At 53.8% G+C, this 9,061-nt stretch overlaps 1 protein-coding gene across 1 annotated transcript in view; it reads right to left on the reverse strand.

Moving 5' to 3' along the window:
- PTP4A3 (protein tyrosine phosphatase 4A3) overlaps positions 1 to 7,778 on the reverse strand; it is a 52,105-nt gene extending 44,327 nt beyond the window's left edge. Inside the window, exon 1 of the mRNA XM_063327620.1 lies at positions 7,638 to 7,778. The gene's annotated coding sequence lies outside the window, so the exon portion shown is untranslated. The remainder of the gene's footprint in view (positions 1 to 7,637) is intronic.
- Between the last annotated feature and the right edge of the window lie 1,283 nt (positions 7,779 to 9,061).

Consider the following 9,061-nt stretch of genomic DNA (forward strand, 5'->3'; position numbering starts at 1 on the left):
TGAGACAAATTTTCCTGTTTGTTGACAAAAATCCCTGTTTTTCTGCCCGCCACATAAGCAAGCACGACGCTGCCATTTGGCACTGCCGGGGTACAAAGGAGGAGGGGACGCAGAGGCTGGGAAGCCGGGCTGGACAAGCCTCCCCTTAAATGCCCCCTAACGCCACCTTAAAGAATAATGAACCGGGGGCAGCAGAGGTTACTAGTTTGGTCTGAGAATTTTCATGAGCATGAGAAAAAAAAAAAAAAGAAAAAGAAAAAAAAGACCACATTGCTCCAAAGTATTTAAAAAAAAAAAAAAAAAAAAAAAAGCAAGCATCAGGGGCTCTGGGAGAGCAAAGCTCGCTGTAAAGTTTGTTTTCTGTTGTGCCCGTGTTACCAAGCAGAGCCGGCCGAGGAATGCACGGCGAGGGGCGCCCGGCCCCGGGTAAGCGCTGGCGGCCAGGTACGAGGACACGGTGAGGTTCGCCGAGCCCCGGCATCGCCTGCATCCCAAGACACTGCTCAGCATCCCGCCTTCCCGGCTTAACGCAAGCTTTGCCTCCAGCAGCGCTCCGTTTCTGATCACTGTGTTGCACGCACAGATAATAAACAAACATAATGTATACATTTTTAAAAAGTGTTTTCTAGACGTTGGGATAATCAGGGCAATTCCCCCAGCGCCTTTCCTCACCGTGCCAGGGGTGCAGCGCGGTAGCCGGCAGCTCCCAAACCCTTCTCCGGAAAAGTTCAAACCCTCAAATACTTGGAATTGCTCTTTGAGGGAATTTATTTTAAAGCCGCTTTAATGGCAGCTGGGAATTACCAGGGAGGCACTTTGCTCTGCAATTTCCCAGCTGCTGACCCCGTTCGCATGAAGTGGGCCCCGGGTGGCCGCCCAGCTTGGGAACATGTGCCGAACCAGCTCCGAGTTGCACCCAAATTTCTCCTCACCCCAGGTTGCAGGAGCAGCAGGGAGAGGGCTGTTGTGCTTTGGAAAAGCAAGAAAAATTATCTCCCGCATCCAGCAACTGGGATGTGGTGGGGTTATTTAAGACCGCGTTCCCTTGAGGGCGGAAAATTGCACCCAAGCGCATTGCTTCTTCCCCGGAGCAATAGCAGAGCTGGGAGGTTGTGACGCTCCAAAAACCAAGTCAACGTCCCAATGTATTGGTGGCGCACTGCTTTTTAAGAAGCATTTTGATCTTAAGAAAAAAAAAAAAAGAAAAAAAAAAGGGGTTATTGAGCAAAATCACTGACGGCAAGTACGCAGCTCAGCGCCGGCAGGACTGCGAGCAACAGGTCCTGCTTGAAGACTGGAAGATGCCACCACCGGAGCTGTGGTTGTTCCTCTTGCAAAACCTCCATGCCCCCCTGCCCACCCCGTTGCCCTGAGAGGGTTATGGAGCCCTTCTCTGCTCCACACCTACACGGGGACACCTTGGTCACCCTGGCCGGGCTATACGACTCAAACCCTTGAGATGAGGTGGTAGCCCTGGAAGAAATGCAGGCAGGTGAGATGGTTCTGGTGGTGGGTAGAGGCAGCCCCACGCCCAACCGCTGCCGGATGCCAACCCACCTGCACCGCACAGCCAGCCAAGTCACCTGGAGCAAAGGGGACCCCCCCCACAAAAGCCACAGGCAAGGGTTGGGCTGATAGTCATCAGCCCCCCACATCGCAGCAACTGTGGCCCCATACCGTCTTTCTTCTTCCCACTGCCATGCTCGAAAGACACTTGTGGAAAAACACAGCAGAAAGGAGAGGGTTTGAGTGGCAAGTTGGCGAAGGAAGGGGGGGGAAGAAAACAACTTGGCACGGAGGGAAGGGCTGAAGGACACAGGCGTTTCCATTTTGGTGCAGAAGTCCCAAGGGTGCTGCTCGGAGCGTTTATTGACCAACTCGCCTGCTCTCGACAAGTTGGCCTTGCAAACCACGGCAGGGAGGGACTCTATTTCTGGTCAAGGCGCGTTCAACGGTGACTCTTTATTAACTCTATCATCAACCAGAGACACGCACAGGACTCACAACACATGGTCAAAAGCCCTCCTGGAGAGGTCTTTAGCTCTGCAGGCACCACGCCTGGTGTTGGTGTTGGCACCCCAAAATCAGGACAAAAAAAAGCCATCAGTGCTTCATGTGACCAAAAAATAAGTCGAAAAAAGAAAAAGGTCAAAGACCAGCCAAGCAGGTATAGTCTGCTTAAAAAAAAAAAATTAAAGAAAATAATTAAGGTGTGTACCCTTGACTCCAGCACTGCAGCAGATACGGAGGATTGAGTTGTTTCTCTCAGTCTTAGAAGGAAAAATTATCATTGTCATAATAAAATTGAAAAAACTTAGATGCAGCCGGGTCAGGTTCAACAAGGGTGAAAGGCACCGGTTTGACTCCAAACCCAGCTGTTCTCCCCAGCCTGAAAGGTTGTTGGATCGATACGATCTTCCCCGGCACAAGTCTGTGCGGGAGCCCGTCATTCCTCCCCCGCCCCCCGCCTCTTCCCTGCAACACGATAACACGCCACATCGCCCCCAGCTCTCAAGTTAAACATCTTATTAACTGCAGTGACGCAAAAGAGGAAATCGCCGAGAACTATCGCAAAGATGAGAGGGAACGCATTTACCATCGATCGGCTGCGATACCGCTGCAGAGATCTGCACGTAAAGAAAGAAACAAACAAACAAAAAAAACCCAGCATTCAGCCCCTCCTTTCCCCCCCTCCTCTGATCGCTCGATGTCATGGGAAACTAAACCTGACATCCAAACAGCCCAGATACGAGAGACCCGCAGTGAAAAAATAATATTTTTAATATAAAAAAAAACCAACCCAACAGCACAAACCCCACAAACTTGCCTTTCAGGAAACCGTTTGGATACAGACCCTGCGCTGCTGCAGCCACCCTCCGTGTCGTACTCATCCCTCCTGCTTCGGCTTGGAGATGGGGCAGGGAGGGGGAAGGAAAGAAAAGAACAGAAAAGAGGAGACTGGGGCGGGGGGGAAGAAGCGATATTGCAGCTGATGAGCCGCGAGAGGCTGTTGGCAAAGTGGTCCAGCAATCGTCTGAAATTCAGACGGTCACGTGAGGATCCTGTCTGCAGCTCCCGCGCAGCCCCGGCTCAGCGTTTCTCAAACTGCACACGCAGCAATTCACCCCCTCGACATCCCCCACCCATTTTCCAACCTGTGCCCCATCCCAAACCCCACCCCAGCAGTTCCTTTTCACAAGGTGACCGAGGGCTTCACGCTGCAAAAGTGGATATTTTTTTTGCCCGCGCAAGGCACACAGAAAAGCATCGCTAAGCTGCAAAACCACCCCTCCTTTTTATTTTTTTTTCAAGTTAAATCCCAGCCCTGCAGGCAGCGGTGTCTTCTCCACCGGGATGCGCGTGGTGGCCCATCGCCCCACTGCATCATGTGGGGCTGGTGGGAGGTCCCCATCAGCATGAAGGAGCATCCAGAAGAACATCCTGTGCATATATATATGCACATACATACATATATGCATACACCTACATATACACACACATATATAAATATACATATATATATAAATAAAAGGAATACCCTGGGCATGCCCAAAACCAGCCCCCGAGCAGCCACGGTTGCATCAGAGAGCAGCCAAGTGAGCCTCCAGGGTGAGATGGGAACCAGCTTTTTTCTTTCTTTATTTAATGATTTAATTTTTATTTTTTTTGCTTTAATTTTCACCCAGGACATTGCTTCACACCCAAAAGATGCTCCAGGCTACTTCTTCCCCCATCCTGCGTCGCCCCACGGTGCAGCAGCTCCTGGGGTCCCACCAGGACCATGCCGTCAGCAAAGGTCCCTCTGCAAAAGCCGCATGGCTGCACAGAGCCAGCCTCACCCTCCCACCCCCTAAAAATCTTCAGGACAACAAAAATGAATGTTTTTTTCATGTTTTCTCCTCCACCTGCACCCATTCTTCACCTAAATCAGCAAGAGGAATTAAGAAACCCAATGCTCCACGCTGCCTCGCCTTCACCGCCCGGCTGTAGACGCATTGCATTGCACTAAAGTCAGGCAGATACAGCGGGACTAAAAAAAGAGCTTTTTTTTTTTTTTTTTTTTAAAGCCGGATTGCCTTTCACGGCGACTATATTTATAGGTAGAGCTGTTGAAATTTTAAGGGCTCCTTGCCACAGGAATCCGGTCGCGTCTCGTGGTCACAAAGTGGCGTAACTTGGCAAAAATGAACTTTTAATGGACAGAGGGGTGTTGCTTCCCTCCCTTAAATTTGGATAAAATCAAGAGGGGGGGAAAAAGAAAAGATGCAAAATGCGCGGGGGAGCCATGCACGCTCCTGCCGTGTGCTTTAGTCTGTATTTTCCAGGTTCGGAGCGTAGCGAAGACGGGACTTCACACTGGCCCAGCACTTTCCTTTTCTGTCAATGACCAGGAAAAAAAAAAAAAAAAATGCTTTTGTGGGTGTTTATTTTTGCTTTCGGTTTGGCTACCAGTGGCACGCACAAAACCTCCTCTGCACTTCGTTTTATGGTTGGAAAACCCCAGCGGGGTTCAGCTCCGGAGCGGTAAAACTCGCTCTCCTCATCCGAAGCCGCCCAGGAACGCCAACATGCGGCGGCACACAGTGCCCAGAAACCACGCGGTCTCAGCCCAAAAGTTTGCAATTTTCTTACACAACAGCAGGCTATGCCGCTAAAACCCTCTTTTATTTTAATTTATGCTATAAAAGCACGTTACGCCACATCCAAAGACGCTACCACCCCGCTGAGCGCGTCTGGATGCTAAACTTTTATTTCCCTATGGCAACGTGCGCCTATTTAAAACAAAACCCAAACCATAATTAAAGTTATTGATAGGAGCCCATGTTTACTGTTTGCTATTTTAATATCAAGTGCTGTTGGATTTCAAGCCACTGATTTCCATTGCTTGCAGGGGATGATTAAGCTGGAAACGTGCCTAAATGCTGGGTTGGTTTTTTTTTTTTTTTTTTTTTTTTTTTTTTACGTTTCTATGGGCACTTCTGCCGTCAAATCAAAGAAATGCACTTGAGAGGCCGATCCCAGCCTCTCATCAGGGACCGCCTCGCCTCACCTGAAAGCCAGCGAGTGATTTTTGAGCTATCGAGACGCGCATCAAAATAAAACTAAAATAGCTGCAAGGAAAGCTTTTTTGCTCCTGCAAGCAGCGCTCTCCGTAAGCACACCTAACGTGGCGAAGGCTCGCGGGGCTCCAGTAACGCAACCATTTTCAGTCTCGTCAAAGTTAACAGAAGCATCACTTTTCCCAAAGGAACGAATTTCAGGTTGGAGCATTGACTAGAGGTTTAAAGTCTCTTCCTCCGCTTCCCACGTGTCAAATTTGGCAGCCGTGACGAGCATCCGATGTCCCCCAAAAGCAGCTGTGTCAGGGACTGTGCAACAGCCCCTGATAGCCAGCACATGGATGGTTAACTCTGAAGCCTAGTGACAACACACTATTAAGTTCCTGGATGTTCCACCTGCAGCATTTTCGATATACGCTATTAGCAACAATACAACCAAAATATTAACAATCATTATAACAGTGGAATTTAAATCCAGCTCACAACAGGGTAGGGAGATGCAGGATATTTAGTATTCCAAGTCACCAGCCCCTTTTATCCACACTACTCTTTTTCCACTGCTATCAATAAACACACGATTTCATTAAAGCTCTGTTTTCTTGACGAATCTCCTTTAGCAAGAAGGATGTGCGTAAAACCAACCCAGCAGCTCCAGACACTCAGTCGCCCCGTTTACGTTTCAGCTCCTTTGAGCAGAAAGACGAAGCCGTAACCAAATTAACTGGAAATTGGCAGCAGTGCAAACTTGCCAGATTCCAGCTAATTGCTTGGATTAGTAATTCCAGTCGCATGCAAAATCCATTTTACCTGCGGCATGCGGTGTTCTCCTGCTACGCGACCTGCCTGCTCCTGCAGCAGGGCCCACCAGCCTCCCAAAGATCCCAAGCTATGTCCAGACCAGTGAAAGGCTCGTTAGCTTAATGGAAACATGCTAAAATATAGAATCATAGAATCGTTTAGGATGGAAGAGACCTTTAAGATCACCAAGTCCAACCACTAACCTAACACTACTATGTCCACCACTAAACTATGCCCCTCAGCACCACACCTACATGTCTTTTAAACACCTCCAGGGATGGTGACTTCCCTGGGCAGCCTGTTCCAATGCCTGACGACCCTTTCGGTGAAGAAATTTTTCCCAATATCTACCCTAAACCTCCCTTGGTGCAACTTGAGGCCGTTTCCTCTTGTCCTATTGCCTGTTTCTTGGGAGAAGAGACCAACCCCCACCTCTCCACACCCCCCTTTCAGGTAGTTGTAGAGAGCGAGAAGGTCTCCCCTCAGCCTCCTTTTCCCCAGGCTGAACACCCCCAGCTCCCTCAGCCACTCCTCATAAGACTTGTTCTCCAGACCCCTCACCAGCTTCATTGCCCTTCTCTGGACCCGCTCCAGCACCTCAGTGTCTGTCTTGTAAGTGAGGAGCCCAAAACTGGAAACAGCATTTGAGGTGGGGCCTCACCAGTGCCGAGCATGGCCCAGGTTGCCCAGAGAAGCTGTGGCTGCCCCGTCCCTGGAGGTGTCCAAGGCCAGGCTGGATGGGGCTTGGAGCAGCCTGGTCTGGTGGGAGGTGTCCCGGCCCATGGCAGGGTGTTTGGAACTGGGTGATCTTTAAGGTCCCTTCCAACCCGAACCATTCTGTAATTCTACGAACTGCTGATGCGGCGAGCGCAGCCCCATATCATCTGAGGCCAAGAGCCATTCTTGCCAAGAGGCGGGAAGCATCCATTGGGATGCCAGGACCAGACAGCACGGACCACGCGCTTCCTCCCGGGCCCCTCGCAACACGGAGCCCAGCGTCCGGTCTCCTGAAGGAACCAAGGCCCCTTGGACCCCGAAAACGCACCCCCCCCCCCCCCGATTCCTGCTACCGGGCTATGGCACCGTCCACACACGCCCACCCCTGCTCCCAAGCAGCCACCGGGGTTGTCGCACTGTGCACCCCCCAGACTGCCCCTCACATGCTGGTACCGGAGTTATAGCCCCATGCCCGCCCCCCCCCCCCGCCCCATGCTGCTACTGGGGTTATTGCACCGTGTACCCCGCACATGCCCCCCCCCACGCTGCTATCAGGGTTATGACACCGTACAGCCAACGCACATGCCCCCCCACCCCCCCCGCTACGGGGGTTACTGCACCGTACACCCCGCACACGCCCCCTGCCTCCCCCCGCTGCTACCGGGGTTATTGCACCGTAGACCCCGCACATGGCCCACCCCCACACGTTGCTACCGATTTTACCGCACGGTGCACGCCCCCCACCCACCCCCGCCCCGCTTCCGGGGCCACCGCGCCGCGCACGCCGCCCGCCCGCCCACCCACCGGCCGGGCCCGCAGCGCCCTGCGCGGCCTCCCCCCGCACACCGCGACAGCCCGGCTTCCCCCCCGACCTCCCCGCCGCGATCACAACACCCTCTTCGCCACGATCGCGCCGCTCCGGTGGTGGAAGGGAAGGAGGGGGAATCCCGAACGGCAGCCCCCCCCCGCACCGGGCCGCATTGTTGCGCGGGCGGCCACACGTGCCGCCGCCTCGCCGCCTCCCCGCCGCCGCCGCCGCCGCCCCCGTCCTCCCGCACTGACCTGCTCGCCGGCCCCGGCTCCGGCCGTGCTGCCCCGCTCGACTCCGCTCCGCGCCGCCCGCCCAGCCCCGCCGGCCGCCCCGCGCCCGCACATGCAGCCGCCGCCGCCGCCGCCGCCGCCGGCCTGCGCCCCGCCCCCGCCGGGCCACGCCCACGCCACGCGTCACGTGGTACCGGCGGAGCCAATGGGGAAGGAGGACGCCCGATGGGGCGGGGAGAGTAGGGGCGGTGGGGCGGGAGAAGGGGCGGGGCTTAGCGAAGGGTATGGGGAGGAGCTACGAGGTGGGCGGGGCCAGGGAAAGGATATAGGGGCGGGGCTATGTGATGGGCGGGGCTTGGAGAAGGGTATAGGGGCGGTGCTATGCGGTGGGCGGTGCTTAGAGGAGGGGATGGGGCGGGGCTATGTGATGGGCGGGGCTTGGGGATGGGGACGGTGCAGTGTGGTGGGCGGGGATTATGGGATATAGGGGCGGGGTTGTTCTGTGGGCGTGGCTACGTGGTGGGCGGTGCTAGGGAAGGCGTGTCTATATATGGAGTGGGTGGGGCCAGGTGAGGGGGCGCTGTGAGGTGGTGGATGTGAGGGGACCGTGGGAGGAGGAGGAGGAGGAGGAGGAGGAGGAGGAGGAGGAGGAGGAGGAGGAGGAGGAGGAGGAGGAAGAAGAAGAAGAAGAAGAAGAAGAAGAAGAAGAAGAAGAGGAGGAGGAGGAAGAAGAAGAAGAAGAAGAAGAAGAAGATGATTGGAGAGGAGGAGGAGGAGGAAGAAGAAGAAGAAGATGATTGGAGACAGCCAGCATGGCTTCACCAGGGGCAAGTCCTGCCTGACCAACCTGGTGGCTTTCTATAATGGAGTGACTGCATGAGTGGACAAGGGAAGAGCAGCGGATATCATCTATCTGGACTTCTGCAAGGCTTTTGACACGGTCCCCCACAACATCCTTCTCTCTAAGTTGGAGGGATGCGGATTTGATGTGTGGACTGTTTGGTGGATAAGGAACTGGCTGGATGGTTGCATTCAGAGGGTGGTGGTCAATGGCTCGATGTCCAGATGGAGAGGGGCGATAAGTGGTGTCCCTCAGGGATCCATACTGGGAACGGTGCTGTTCAACATTTTTGTCAGAGATTTAGACAGTGGGATCAAGTGCACCCTCATCAAGTTTGACGATGACACCAAGCTGAGTGGTGCAGCTGACAGGCCGGAAGGATGGGATGTCATCCAGAGGGACCTGGACGAGCTATAGAGGTGGGCCCAAGCAAACCTTATGAAGTTCAACAAGGCCAAGTGCAAGGTCCTACACTTGGGTCGGGACAATCCTCGTTATCAATACAGGCTGGGGGATGACGTGATAGAGAGCAGCCCTGGGGAAAAGGACTTGGGGGTACTCGTGGGTGAAAAGCTGGACATGAGCCGACAATGTGCGCCTGCAG

The sequence above is a fragment of the Chroicocephalus ridibundus genome, chromosome 2 (assembly GCF_963924245.1).
Source record: "Chroicocephalus ridibundus chromosome 2, bChrRid1.1, whole genome shotgun sequence".
Classification (NCBI taxonomy): domain Eukaryota; kingdom Metazoa; phylum Chordata; class Aves; order Charadriiformes; family Laridae; genus Chroicocephalus; species Chroicocephalus ridibundus.